At 40.5% G+C, this 12,916-nt stretch overlaps 1 pseudogene; it reads left to right on the forward strand.

Moving 5' to 3' along the window:
- Positions 1-5,145: 5,145 nt before the first annotated feature.
- LOC128628472 (spermatogenesis-associated protein 22-like) overlaps positions 5,146-12,916 on the forward strand; it is a 28,145-nt pseudogene continuing 20,374 nt past the window's right edge.

The raw sequence follows: 12,916 nt of genomic DNA on the forward strand, positions 1-12,916 counted from the left end.
GCTAGAATTTCGAGAGGCAGAGAGACACTCCAGCCATGATAGTAGTTTAGTTACAGGACAGAGGTGGGAAACATGGACTCCCAGAGAAAGTTATCACACTGTAAAGCAAGAAAAGAACATCTGGTCTCAGTTCCCATTCTCGTCACCATCAAGTGGTCCACCCAAATATACCCAGTCACACCAAAGAAGATGCTGGGAACTCAAAGGAAAAATGACAGAACATAAATCACAGTGTACCTTCATGTCTCTGGTTTCCAAGGAGTCATGGAAATGGTTATGATGTCACGGGCCATGGGCTAGCAGAAACCAAAGTAGAAGAAACACTTTTTTTTAATCTAAAACCAGTCCTACTGAAGAGATGAAAACCAGATGTCCTCTGAGGACAGTTGCTCAAATTATAGACAGAAGAAAAACTTCCAAAATAATTCTATAAAGCAATTATACTATTAATTTTAAAGCCTGATAAAGATTTCACACAACAAAACACAACGGAATCTCACCTGTGAGTATTGCTGCCAAAATTCCCAGAAACATATAAGCAGACACCAAGAAAACCTTAAAAGGGCCCCTACCTCACACATGGGGATTATTACAGGAATGCATGGCTAGTTAAATATTAGGAAAAATACTGTTGTTTTGCCAAACTTTTTTGCGTGCACTGAGATGAGCATATAATTTTTTTTTTTGTGTATATCACATTATTGATTTTTTTGAACTTTTGGGTCTCACTTGCAAAAATATTTTTTTTCTCACGAGTTATGTATGTCTTAAAGTTGAAGTGAGTCTCTAGGTATTGGTTTTTTATTTAATTTTTTACATTCAGCCATCTGTCTTTGTAATTATTATTAAATTATAGTTGATATATAACATAATATTAGTTTCCGGTGTACCACAAACCTCATTCATATACCTTACAAAGGATCGGCTGATATGTCTAGTACCCAACATCTGTTACCAATAAAGGTAGAAAATACAAAGTGTTGATCAGTTATGTTTTTATAATAAGACAATTTAATTCCTTACACTTAAAGTAATAGATAGAAAGTTTTTGTTCATTGTTTTTTGGATGTTTGTGTTCCTCCATCTTATTTTTAATGCTCTTTGTGATTTGATGATTATTTTTGCAGACGAATGCTTTGATTCCATTCTTTTTGTCTTTTGTGTTTTCAGTTTGCTTTATGGTTATCATGAAGCTTACATAAGTCTTATAGTTATTACAGTTCAGTTTAAGCTAATAGCTTAACTTTGATTGCACACAAAAACACTTCATCCCTTACCCAACAATTGACATTATGTCACAATTTTGCACCCCTTCCTTCAGTAACAAATATTGTAGCTATAGTTATTTTAATACCTTTGTCTTTTAAACATTATACTAGAGTTAAAATAATCCTACACAGTATTACAAATTTAGAGTGTTCTGAATTTGTCTTTATACCTACATTTACCAGTTTTATACTTTGCTTTTTTAATTCTTTTATTTTAATTGTTGTTCAACTACAGTTTTCTGCCTTTTATTCCCATCCTAGCCCATACCCCCAGCCCCCCCAGCCCTCCCATTTCCACCCCCTTGTTTTTGTCCATGTGTCCTTTATTTTTGTTCCTGTAAACCCTTCCCCTTCTCCCCCTAAAATTGTCCCCTGGTCACTGTCAACTGTTCTCTTTTCAGTGTCTTTGGTTATAATTTGCCTGTTTGTTTGTTTTGTTGTTTAGGTTCCTATTAAAGGTGAGATCATATGGTATTTCACATTACAAATTGACATCCTTTTGTTTCAACTTGAAGAACTCCCTATGGCATTGGATAAAAGTCTAGTGCATTTATAATTTCAGTCTCAGTACTCTTCAGCTCCAGAATTTCTGTTTCATGCTTTTCTATGATTTTTATCTCTGTTGGACTTGTTTTGTTCACATATTGTGGTCCTGATTTTGTTGGGAGGTTTTTTATCTGTTTTCTATTCAACCTTGCTGAGTGTCTTAAAATAATTATTTTGAATTCTTTGTCAGGCAGTGCCTAGATTTCCATTTCTCTGGGATCAATCACTAGAAAATTATTGTATTCCTTTGGTGGCATCATACTTCCTCAGTTTTTGTGTTCCTGAATTTTTGAGTTGTTGTCTTCACATTTGAAAATGGAGTCATCCTCTCCAGTTTTTACCGACTGGCTTTGAGAGAAAAATACATTCATTATTCAGTCCACTGGGAACTCTAAAGTCTCTTGAAGCTTTTCTATAGATACACCCATCCATGATTTTGTTCCCTTGTGGGAAGTGATTCCTAAGATTGCATTCCTTTTGTGGCTGGAGGACAAGGTGGCAGCTGGCAGACCAAGGAAGCAGTGGATTGTGGATTGGATGGTCTCACATTCATGCAGATAAACCAGGAGGAACAACTGGGGAGTGAGACAGGCCATGCAACCCACAGTTTCAGTGTGGAGAAATAAAGCTCAAACCTCTGATTGAAAACATGTTGGGAGCCCTGGCCTGTGGCTCAGTAGAGCACCTGCCTGTGAACCAAAGAGTTGTCAGTTCGATTCTCAGTCAGGGCACATGCCTAGCTTTCAGGCCAGGTCCCCAGTAGGGGGCCCTGAGAGGCACCCACACATTGACATTTCTCTTCTCTCTTCTGCCTTCTTCCCCTCTCTCTCTCAAAATAAATAAATAAAACCTTGAAAAAAAAGAAAACACTTAGGGTTGAGATGGCAGTTGGAGAAACTCCCAGTTGCTCAGGAAAGTTCCTTGGAGAGAGCAACAGAGTCTCTCCTAGAATATAAACAAGCTCATGTGCCAGGGTATGGGGACCAGAAGAGCCCAATTTAATTGGAAGTAGCAGGGGAAGTGACTGAAAACCTGCAGAGAGCAGAGCAAGCACCATTGTTCGCGCTCAGACCCCTTCCTAACACATAGCTTCACAACTACAAAATGTGGGTTGCCCCACCCTCGTGAACATCTAAGGCTCTGCCCCTTACTACATAATAGGCATGCTAAGACAAAATGAAAGTATGGCCCAAATGAAAGAACAGATCAAAGCTTCAGAAAAAACACAACTACGTGACACAGGGATAGCCTACCTATCAGATTCACAGTTCAAAACACTGGTAATCAGGATGCTCAAAAAATGTGTTAAGCATGGTCACAAAAGAGAGAAAAAAGTGGAGCTATGAAAAGTGAAATAAAGGCAAATGTACAGGGAACCAACCGTGGCAGGAAGGAAATCAATACTCGACAGTTTGGACCCGAAAGAAAAACAAACAATTAATCAGAACAGAATGAAGAAACGAGAATTCAAAAACATGAGAAGCTTAGGAACTTGTGGGACAACTTGAAAGGCTCCGACATCTGAATGCTAGGGGTGCCAGTAGGAGAACAGGAAGAGCAAGAAATGGAAAACTTGTTTGAACTAATAATGAAAGAGAATTTCCCCAATCTGGCAATGAAATGGACTTCCAGGAAGTCCAGGAAGCTCTGAGAGTCCCAAACAAGTTGGACCCAAAGAGGAACACACCAAGACACATCCTACTTAAATTACTCAAGACTAAAGATAAGGACAGAATCTTAAAAGCAGCAACAGAAAAGGAGACAGTTACCTACAAAAGAGTGTCCATGAGACTGTCAGGTTATTTCTCAAAAGAAACCTTGCAGGCAAAAAGGGGCTGGAAAGAAGTATTCTAAGTCATGACAGGCCAGGACCTACATCCAAGATTGCTCTTGCAGCAAAGCTTTCATTTAGAATGAAAGGACAGATAAAGTGCTTCTCAGATAAGGTCAAGTTAAAGGAGTTCAACATCACCAAGCCCTTATTATATGAAATGTTAAAAAGACTGATCTAAGAAGATAAAAAATATGAACAGTAAAATGTCAATAAATTCATACTAACAACCACACCAAAAACAAAAAGAAAAACAAACTAAACAAACAACTAGAACAGGAAGAGAATCACAGAAATGGAGATCACATGAAGGGTTAGCAGCAGGAGAGGAAGAGGAGGAGGGAGGGAAATGGTGTAGGGAATCATAAATGATAGGTAGAAAATAGACAGGGGAATGAAGGGGGGAAATAGAACAACTATAATGGCATAATTAATAAATATATTTTTAAAGACTTAAAAAAAAGAAAATAGACAGGGGGAGATTAAGACTAGTATAGGAAATATAGAAGCCAAAGAACTTATATGTATGACCCATGCACATGAGCTAAACGGGGGAATGTGGGTGGGAAGGGGTGTGCAGGGCGGAAGGAAATAAAGGGAGGAAAATGTGACAACTGTAATAGCATAATCAAAGATCGCATGCCTTCTCTCAATCCTGCAAAGTCAGAGCAGGGGCTGAGAGTCTCCAGTTTCTTTTTTCCAGGCAACGCCCTAAAATGTGTGCTTTCTCCCAAACTTGCAGAGTTGAGCAGGCCTTCCGCACATGCTCACAAGCCCTTTGCAAAGGCTCAGACTCACCAACCATAAGGTGGCATGAAGGGAGTTGTCCACTGGAAAGTGGATGAGTTCTGGGGGTGCCTATGGATCAATTAGGCTGGACAGGGGACAGGGTGAGGGTCCATAGATGAGGTGTCGTAAGCAACTCATGGGCTAGACTTCTCAGGAAGAATCCTGACACTTAACACTACAACGGCTTCAGTGAAGGCTGCAAGTATGACCAGGAGCAAAATTGTACCACAGACCTTGTATCCCATGGAGTAGTTCCAGTTTGTACTGAACTGGAGGAGAAGGGCCCACATTTCAGCAAAGAGTCTAGAATGGGTCAGCCCGGAGCTTGAACCCTGGAGGCACACTACCTCAGAAACCCTCTTGCCCATCCTTATTCTAGAAGAGAACTCTGGAAACTATTACTCTTGAGAACCACTGTATGCCCCCTGGGACAGCTATAAATGTGTAATGAGTTTCACCAATTACTCTATGGCCAGAAAAAAGACCTGTGGGAATCACGGTTCAGGAGGCTTTATAACCTGGTGGAGAAAAATTCCAAATCTCCTCTAAGCTGTGACCACCCGGGTTCCTAGAGGAGGAAACTGGAATTCACACTGGTAGGCTTTGTCCAGAACAGCTCTTTCCACCCCTTCTGCTCCACCCCAACTGTGGGGTTGGGAAATGTGGGGTTCCTGTTTCTAAACCATCCTAATCTTATCTCCTTTGCCATAGGATCAAAGGACCCATGCTACAAGCCTACTACTGGAACTTCCTTCAGCGTGCCTTCCACCCAGGAGGAATGCTAACAGGTGCTAGACAGCTGACTGTAAGCTTCCCATTTGTGGAAGAGAAGTAAAGGCAGGATCAGGACGATTTCTGACAGCCTCTGGGCTGACTCCCCCTGCAGGGGCTGTGGACCCTGAAAAACAAAGTCTCTAAGACAGTGATATCAAGGGACAGGTAGCCAACAACTACAGGCATACATTATCTCCTTCCACCCTCACAAACTCTAGGAGGTAAGTAGAATTATTTTGAATTATTTTGTCATTTTAAAAGATTAAAAAATGGTGGATTGAATTGCTTCAGGTTACATAGAGAATGACTGGCAATACTAGCACTCAGACCTTGGTTCCAGAACCCAAGGTCTCACAATTGGATGAACAAAACCGAGAAAGAAGGTGGGGGTGGGGGAGAGAGAGAGAGAAAGACCTCCCCTTGTGACAATGAACAGTGGATATTTTGAGACCCTTACTCATAAGAACAGATTAAGGAAGGGGTGGTTTTTATTTGGTGATCTCAGTTCTGAGCTCTCCACCTCTTAAAGAAATGGTGTGTGTGCATGTTTGTGTGCTTCTGCGTGTGCACTAGTATAAGCCTGCTGGTCTTAGAGAGGAGCTGCAAAACCACATGGTCCTCCCACTCCCACATTCAACAATGCATACTAACAGACCCCTTCAGAAAATTATGTTTATCTTATTATCAAAGTACTGATGTGTCAAAGCACTCGGATTACATTTCTTTGATGTTGTCTGCTACTCATGATGTCAAGGGGAAGTATTTGGCCTCTTGTGTCCCTGAAAAACTGTCCTGAGCCTTGTCACACTTAGAGCACAAACAATTTCCAGGAACAAGGATTTTACTGGCTCACCATTGGCTAGAACCTTGGTTTAATTCCAGTGAACTCAAGGCTCCCACCATGTCTCGCATTCATGCAGATGCATTTCCTGGCTCTTCTCCCTGTAGCATATGGTTCTTTTACCTCTCTCCTCAATGTTTCAGCAGAAGTCATCTCTCCTGTGGTGACACCTTAGCCCCCTAACACTGCAGATAGTGAAGTCTTGTGCTCAGAAACTTCTCTGCTCTGGTTCCCTGTGTTTTTAGTTTGCACATGAATTATACCATCCACTTCACACCTGGTGCAGCTTATTCTTACATTATTAACTCTTTAAAATCAACTTGCCATTGTCCTTGCTCCAGATTACATGCAAATGTTGCTCTATTCATCAGTCATTTCATACATCCAAATACCTATGTTTGCATTAAACAAATGTTGCTTATTTCTGTCACCAGAAAATAGGTAGTTGAATTTATGTCAGCTATATTAACTTTTAGTATTTTATGAATCATGCTCAAACTAAAAATTTTTCACAATGACCAGTCTTCTTTTCCAGGCTGATTTCCCATTCTGTGTGTTTTCTCCACTATTTCTTATTAAACTTTGTTTTAAGTTAGCACCTTTTCTTTTGTTTATTGGCCATGCCTTTTTCCTCTCCTATGACTTGTCTATTCTAACCTTGTGCCCATTATTTCCTTCTGTATTTTCGGTCCTCTTTTTATCAGTGTGTGAGATATGTATGTATTCTGAATACTAATACTTTGTTGATTACCTGTGTAGCAAGCATTTCTTTTCTGTCTATGACTAGTCTTTCTCCTTCCTTTATAGTGTCTTTTTCATACAAATATTTTAAATGTAAAATAGTCAAAACGTAAGACATTTTTCTTACATTTTGTGTGTTTTGTGCTAGCTTCAAAAATTAATTATTCCATTAAACAAGCACAGAGCTTGACTTCCTGCGCTTTTTAGGACGTCCGCCTTAACTGACTGGGCAGTCTACTGGTTCGTGGACTGGGGCGGACCGTTGACTGAGGCCACGGAATTTGAGGGTAAAAGTAGCGTTATGGGGTTGGTAGGAAAGCCAAGAAAGGAAAGACTATGCTGTTGCTAGTTCGCAAACGTCCTCGTCCCCTGGGTGAGGAGAGAATGTTGGAAGAGAGCGTGAGCCCCAACCAGAACCCCCACCTCTCCAAAAGTGGGCAAAATAGCCCATCTAGGCCTCGGTCTGAGGAGGTTGTGTTTGGGGGCTCTGTGTGTGCGTGTGCATGTGTGCACGCATGCACCAGCACTTGGATTTGTAAACTGAGCAAACTTTTGGCTTACTGACGATGTGGTCAACTACTTTAATGCCATTCGGGTCCAGAAGCAGGGGTGAGGGGCAACTCAGTTCCTGCCCTCGGGACAGAGGTGCAGGGGGAGGATGTTGCGCTTGGGTGTTCGTTTTGTTTGCACGATACTCAGAAACAATAGCCTTGCAAGCTACTCCCATCCTCTGGGTTTAGGGATGTGAGTTGCATCGGTATTTCTGTGGGGAGAGAAGGCATGAACCTCTATTTCGGTTCCTAGAATGGCACGAAGAGTATATTCTAACAGGCCTACTAGCTGCAGCTTCAAGCCCAAGCTATGAGACCAAGCAGAGGCAATCCCGACAACTATTTGATAGAAATGGTTGTATTTCTATCAAAGATATTTGGAAATCAGTATTTACCTGAGTATGATTTGCATTGTTAACTTAGGTGTGTTCACGTCTGTTGTAAAAGAAGAAAAAACAACAGGAAAACTTGTTTCACTTGTTGAAGTTGTAGACAGTGAGTGGAAACATCTTTTCAGTTACTCTGGGTGTTAGGCGAGGCCTTGGTCTTTGGCATCACATGACCCAGAGATCTCAGACTATGGGCGGGCCCGAATTGACGACCTGTGCAGTGCCTTAAGGGGAGAGGCCGCGTGCTCTCGCGGGCTAGTCGGAGGTGCCGTCTCCTCCGGGCCTTCCGAGCATGCGCGTTTGCCAGTGCTGTGATGCCTTGCCCTCTGCCTGCCTGTGGGTTCTGGGTTGGAGCTGTTTTCAGTGGGGGTCACTAGTTCAAAGATATTACCTATGTAGACCGTGTGAACTTCCTGCATGTTCAGGAGGCAGGGCCACAGCCACCCCAGTCTCAGCTTATTTTGAAAAGAGCTGACAGTTTATGTTGTTAGTTCTTACTCAAGCAAGAGACTCTGTACAGTGTTAACATGATCACATTTGAAAGTATAGTTTTAAATCTTGATTTCAGTAATTACTAGGCTTAGAATTTGATCTTGTTCAAATTCTGAGACAATATGAGCTACAAATTTCTTTCTCTGAAGGTTTAGTCAAATGACTTCACGGTGTAAATTTGGAGTGTTGCAGAAAAAATTATAGACTCTGATTTTGAAAGAAATGAAGAGAAACTCTAGATGAAAGTTCAACTCAAGTACAGCGGGTATTGTACACATTTTACTTTTAAATTTTCTATATTTTGTATATACCATGTAAAGCTTATGAAACTTATAGATGGAGCATTTTGGAAGGAATATTTAGAAAGATTGAACATGTAGTCTAGCCTCTTTACTACCTAGGTCCAAGGACATAAAATAACTGAAGGCAAAACATTTAGTGGCAAAGGTGGGAACAAAACCAAACTTCTCTGGATTTATGAGTGTTCTTCCCACAAACCCTATGTGCTTGAGTTCTGTGCTTTGAGGTTCAAAAGAAAGAAAGAGATTTATTTTTACTTGTATTTGTGCCTTATTTAAAGTATTTCCAGAAGCAATTCTGTCTCCCTAACACCTGCTTCTCGCATTTCTGCTTCCTAACTTACTAGTTAGAGGGCAAGATTTAAGAGAAAATGATGACAATGGACAGTTAAGATAATAATAGCTATTATTTATGGTGTATGTACTATATTCTAGACACTTAATTATATGTAGCAACATATTTAATCCTTATACCAGTCCTTTGAGATAGGCATTATCATTATCATCCTTGTCTTCCAGGTGAAAAACTAAGACACAAAGAGGTTGTTAAATAAGTAACTTATGAAGTGGCAGAACAAAGATTTGAAGTTAGGGCTGTGGCTTTAGAGTCCAGGCTCTTATTTTTTAAATACATTTTTTTGATTATGCTATTGTAGTTGTCCCATTTCCCCCTCTTCATTCCCCTCCACCCTGCACACCCTCTCCCACCCACATTTCCCCCTTTAGTTCATGTCCATGTGTCTTAAGTTCTTTAGCTTTTACATTTTCCATACTGTTTTTGCCCTCCCTCGTCTATTTTCTGCCTACCATCTATGCTACTTATTCTCTGTACCTCTCCCCCCTTTCACTCCCCTGTTGCTACCCCTCCATGTGATCTCAATTTCTATGGTTCTGTTCCTATTCTAGTTGTTTCCTTAGTTTTTTTAAATTTTAGACATGGTTGTTAATAATTGTGAGTTTGCTGTCATTTTACTATACATGTTTTTTATCTTCTTTTTCTTAGATAAGTCCCTTTAGCATTTCATAAAATAAGGGCTTGGTAATGATGAACACCTTCAACTTGACCTTGCCTGGGAAGCACTTTATCTGCCCTTCCACTCTAAATGAAAGCTTTTCTGGATAGAGCAATCTTGGATGTAGGTCCTAGTCTTTCATGACTTGGAATACTTCTTTCCAGCCCCTTCTTGCCTGTAAGGTGTCTTTTGAGAAATCAGCTGACAGCCTGATGGAAAGTCCTTTGTAGGTGACTGTCCCCTTATCTCTTGATGCTTCTAGGATTCTCCCCTTCATTTTTATCTTGGCTAATGTAATTATGATGTTTTGATGTGCCTTGGTGTGTTCCTCCTTGGATCCACCTTCTTTGGGACTCTCTGAGCTTCCAGGACTTACTGGAAATCTATCTCTTTTGCCAGATTGGGGAAGTTCTCCTTTATCATTTGTTCAGATAAGTTTATCACTTGTTGCTCTTCTTCTTCCCCTTCTGGTACCCCTATAATTGGGATGTTGGAACATTTAAAGATGTCCTGGAGGTTCCTAAGCCTCTCCTCATTTTTTTGAATTCTTGTTTCTTTATTCTGTTCTGGTTGAATGTTTCTTTCTTCCTTTTGGTCCACTCCATTGATTTGAGTCCCAGTTTCCTTCCCATCACTATTGGTTCCCTGTGCATTTCCCTTCATTTCTCTTAGTTTAGCCTTCATTTGCTCATCTAATTTGTGTGTAAAATCAACCAGTTCTGTGAGCATCCTGATCACCAGTGTTTTGAACTGTGCATCTGATAGGTTGGCTATCTCTTGGTTGCTTAGAAATATTGGCTCTGGGACTTTGAACTGTTCTTCTGCTTGAGCCGTAATGTTTTGGTCTGTTCGCTCCTGTTACATATGAGGGGCAGAGCCTTAGGTGTTCACCAGGGTGGGCAACCCAAGTCACTGAGTGGTGAAGCTATATGTGGGGATGGAGTCCGAGAGGGAACAATGATGCTTTGCCCGGGTCTCTGCTGCACCTCAGTACCTTCTGCCACTACACCAAAGCAAATTGGGCCTTTCTGGTCTTGATTTCCATGTGGGTGGGCTTGTGTTCACTCTAGGACCCTGTGGGTCTCCCCAGCAAAATCTCCTGTAAGACTAGGAGTCTCTCCCTGTGCCTCAACACCCACAAGTATTTTCAGTGTTTTGAGGCTTTATTTCCCAATGCTAGGGCCCTGGGTTACACAATCCATCTCACTCCCCAGTTATCTGTGCACGAATGTGGGACTGCCCGGTCAGCCAGCCACCTTGTGCATGGTGCCCCACTTCTCAGTTTCTGCCTTTCTGGGTCTGCCTGTTGCCACCCCACACCTGGGGTCTGCCAGCCACTGCCTGGGTGCCCAGGGTCGGTCTAGTGCTGTCTTGTGCACCCGGGGTGCCTTGTACACCCGGTGTCACCACTTCCTGTGCCACGACTTCTCTCTGCTCAGCCGCCCGACTCCACAACACTTACAGGTCTGAATGAATGTGTCTATTTCAACTCCTTGGTTGTCAGACTTTTCTACAGTTCAATTTTCTCTCAGTTTTGGTTGTTATTTTGCTTGTAAATTGTTGTTGGCCTTATTTTGGTTGTTCAAGGAGGCACAGTGTGTCTATCTATTTCTCCATCTTGGCCAGAAGTCCTCTAGAGTCCAGACTCTGAATCACTGTATTATCCTGCCTCTCGGTATATGTCATACTGGCCCAATTAGTTTAAAGAAATTGTTCAGGTTTATACTTTGAAGTTGTATGTAATTAAACCCTATTTTGAAGTTGTAATCCAAACTCAGGAAGTCTGACTCCAGAGCCCACATTGTTTCATCAGACAGTTGTCACAGAATCTACATTCTTCTGTAGCACAGAACTTTTAATGGACCAGCTGGAGTATGGCGTAGTGGCAAGATATCTATACTGAGATTCAGGAAGTGTGGGTCCTACCTAGCTGCTTCCACTGTAGCAGTGTACAAGCTTTTAGGACCTTTTTTCCTCTGAGGTCCCTTCTAGTTCTAATAAATTCTGATTTTTGGCTTGACTTGAGATCCCAAGTATCTTATCTAAAGGATATGGAGTAGTACATATTCTCATTGAATTGGATATTATCACTCTGAGACATTATCAGTCACTGAAAATATGCATTACAAATACCTGGAGTGCTTGTTAAAATTACATTTTTGGCTTCCAAACCAAATCTATTGAAATAAAATCTATGAGAGTGGGGTCTAGGAACTGGTATGTTAAGGGCAATTCCAATTAAATCTTAGTCAAACTAAAGTTTGAGAACCATGGCCCTAAAGGGTGTGCCAACATAGACTGAAGACTGTTTACTGTTTTGAAAAGGATGGGTCAAAGTCTGGCTCTCCTTCACCTCTTTTGTATGTGAAGGATCCCCTCTAGTTGACGTGGTAATAGGCAGACATAAGTGGGAAATAAGGAAAACTAAAAGTAGATTTGGAAAGGGTTGGGAGATGAGGGAGAAGCTAGGAATGACTTCCAAATGAGGAATTAAGGCAGTGTTAAAATAGAACAAGAAAATAATTCTTACACAATAGAAACAGACTTATAAATAGAACAGACTGATGGTTGGCAGAGGGGAGGGGTTTGGGGGAATTGGGTAAAAAGGTAAAGGTATTAAGAAGTACCAATTGGTGCTTACAAAATAGTCACAGAGATGTAAAGTATAGCATAGGGAATATAGTCAGTAATATTGTAATTACTATGTATGGTGCCAGGTGGGTACTTGAAATACCAGGGGGATCACTGTGTAAAGTGTATGGTTGTTTAATCACTATGCTGTACACCTACACCTGAAACTAATACAAAGTAGTGTTGAATGTAAACTGTAAATGAAAATTTAAAAGTTTTTAAAAAGAAAGGAGTATTTAGAGAAGCAAATGAGGCTATTTAGGATTTTAAAAAGAATGTAAGAATCAATGCAAAGATATAGAAATATATTTATATTAAATATAAAATTAACATTTAGAAGTAGACAGATTATTCCATAACTAGATCTATTTTCCTATTGTATACTAATTCATTGGAACATTCAATTTAGGCTGTTTGCCTGTACCATTGTTCAATCAGAAAAAGAGGACTAGATAGCCATTAACTTCCAATCCCCTTAAAAACGATCCAGGCATCAGTACTACTTCCAACAGTTATGATTTCCCTTCTCTACCAAAAGGTAAGAAAATAAGGTGAAAACTTTGAGAAAACAGGAACTAAGATTATAGAAAATTACCATTTCTCTTTTATTATAATAGATATAAAAAGTTGATATTTTCTTTCCATTATTCATATATAGAGATTACTTGGCTCCTTCTGAACATTCCAGGACAGTAGTTTGAGTTTTCTTGTCTATATGGGTGGTTTAGCATTTTAAATGGAGTATCTTAGA

The sequence above is a fragment of the Artibeus jamaicensis genome, unplaced genomic scaffold (genome assembly GCF_021234435.1).
Source record: "Artibeus jamaicensis isolate MK-2021 breed Jamaican fruit bat unplaced genomic scaffold, CSHL_Jam_final contig_776, whole genome shotgun sequence".
Classification (NCBI taxonomy): Eukaryota; Metazoa; Chordata; class Mammalia; order Chiroptera; family Phyllostomidae; genus Artibeus; species Artibeus jamaicensis.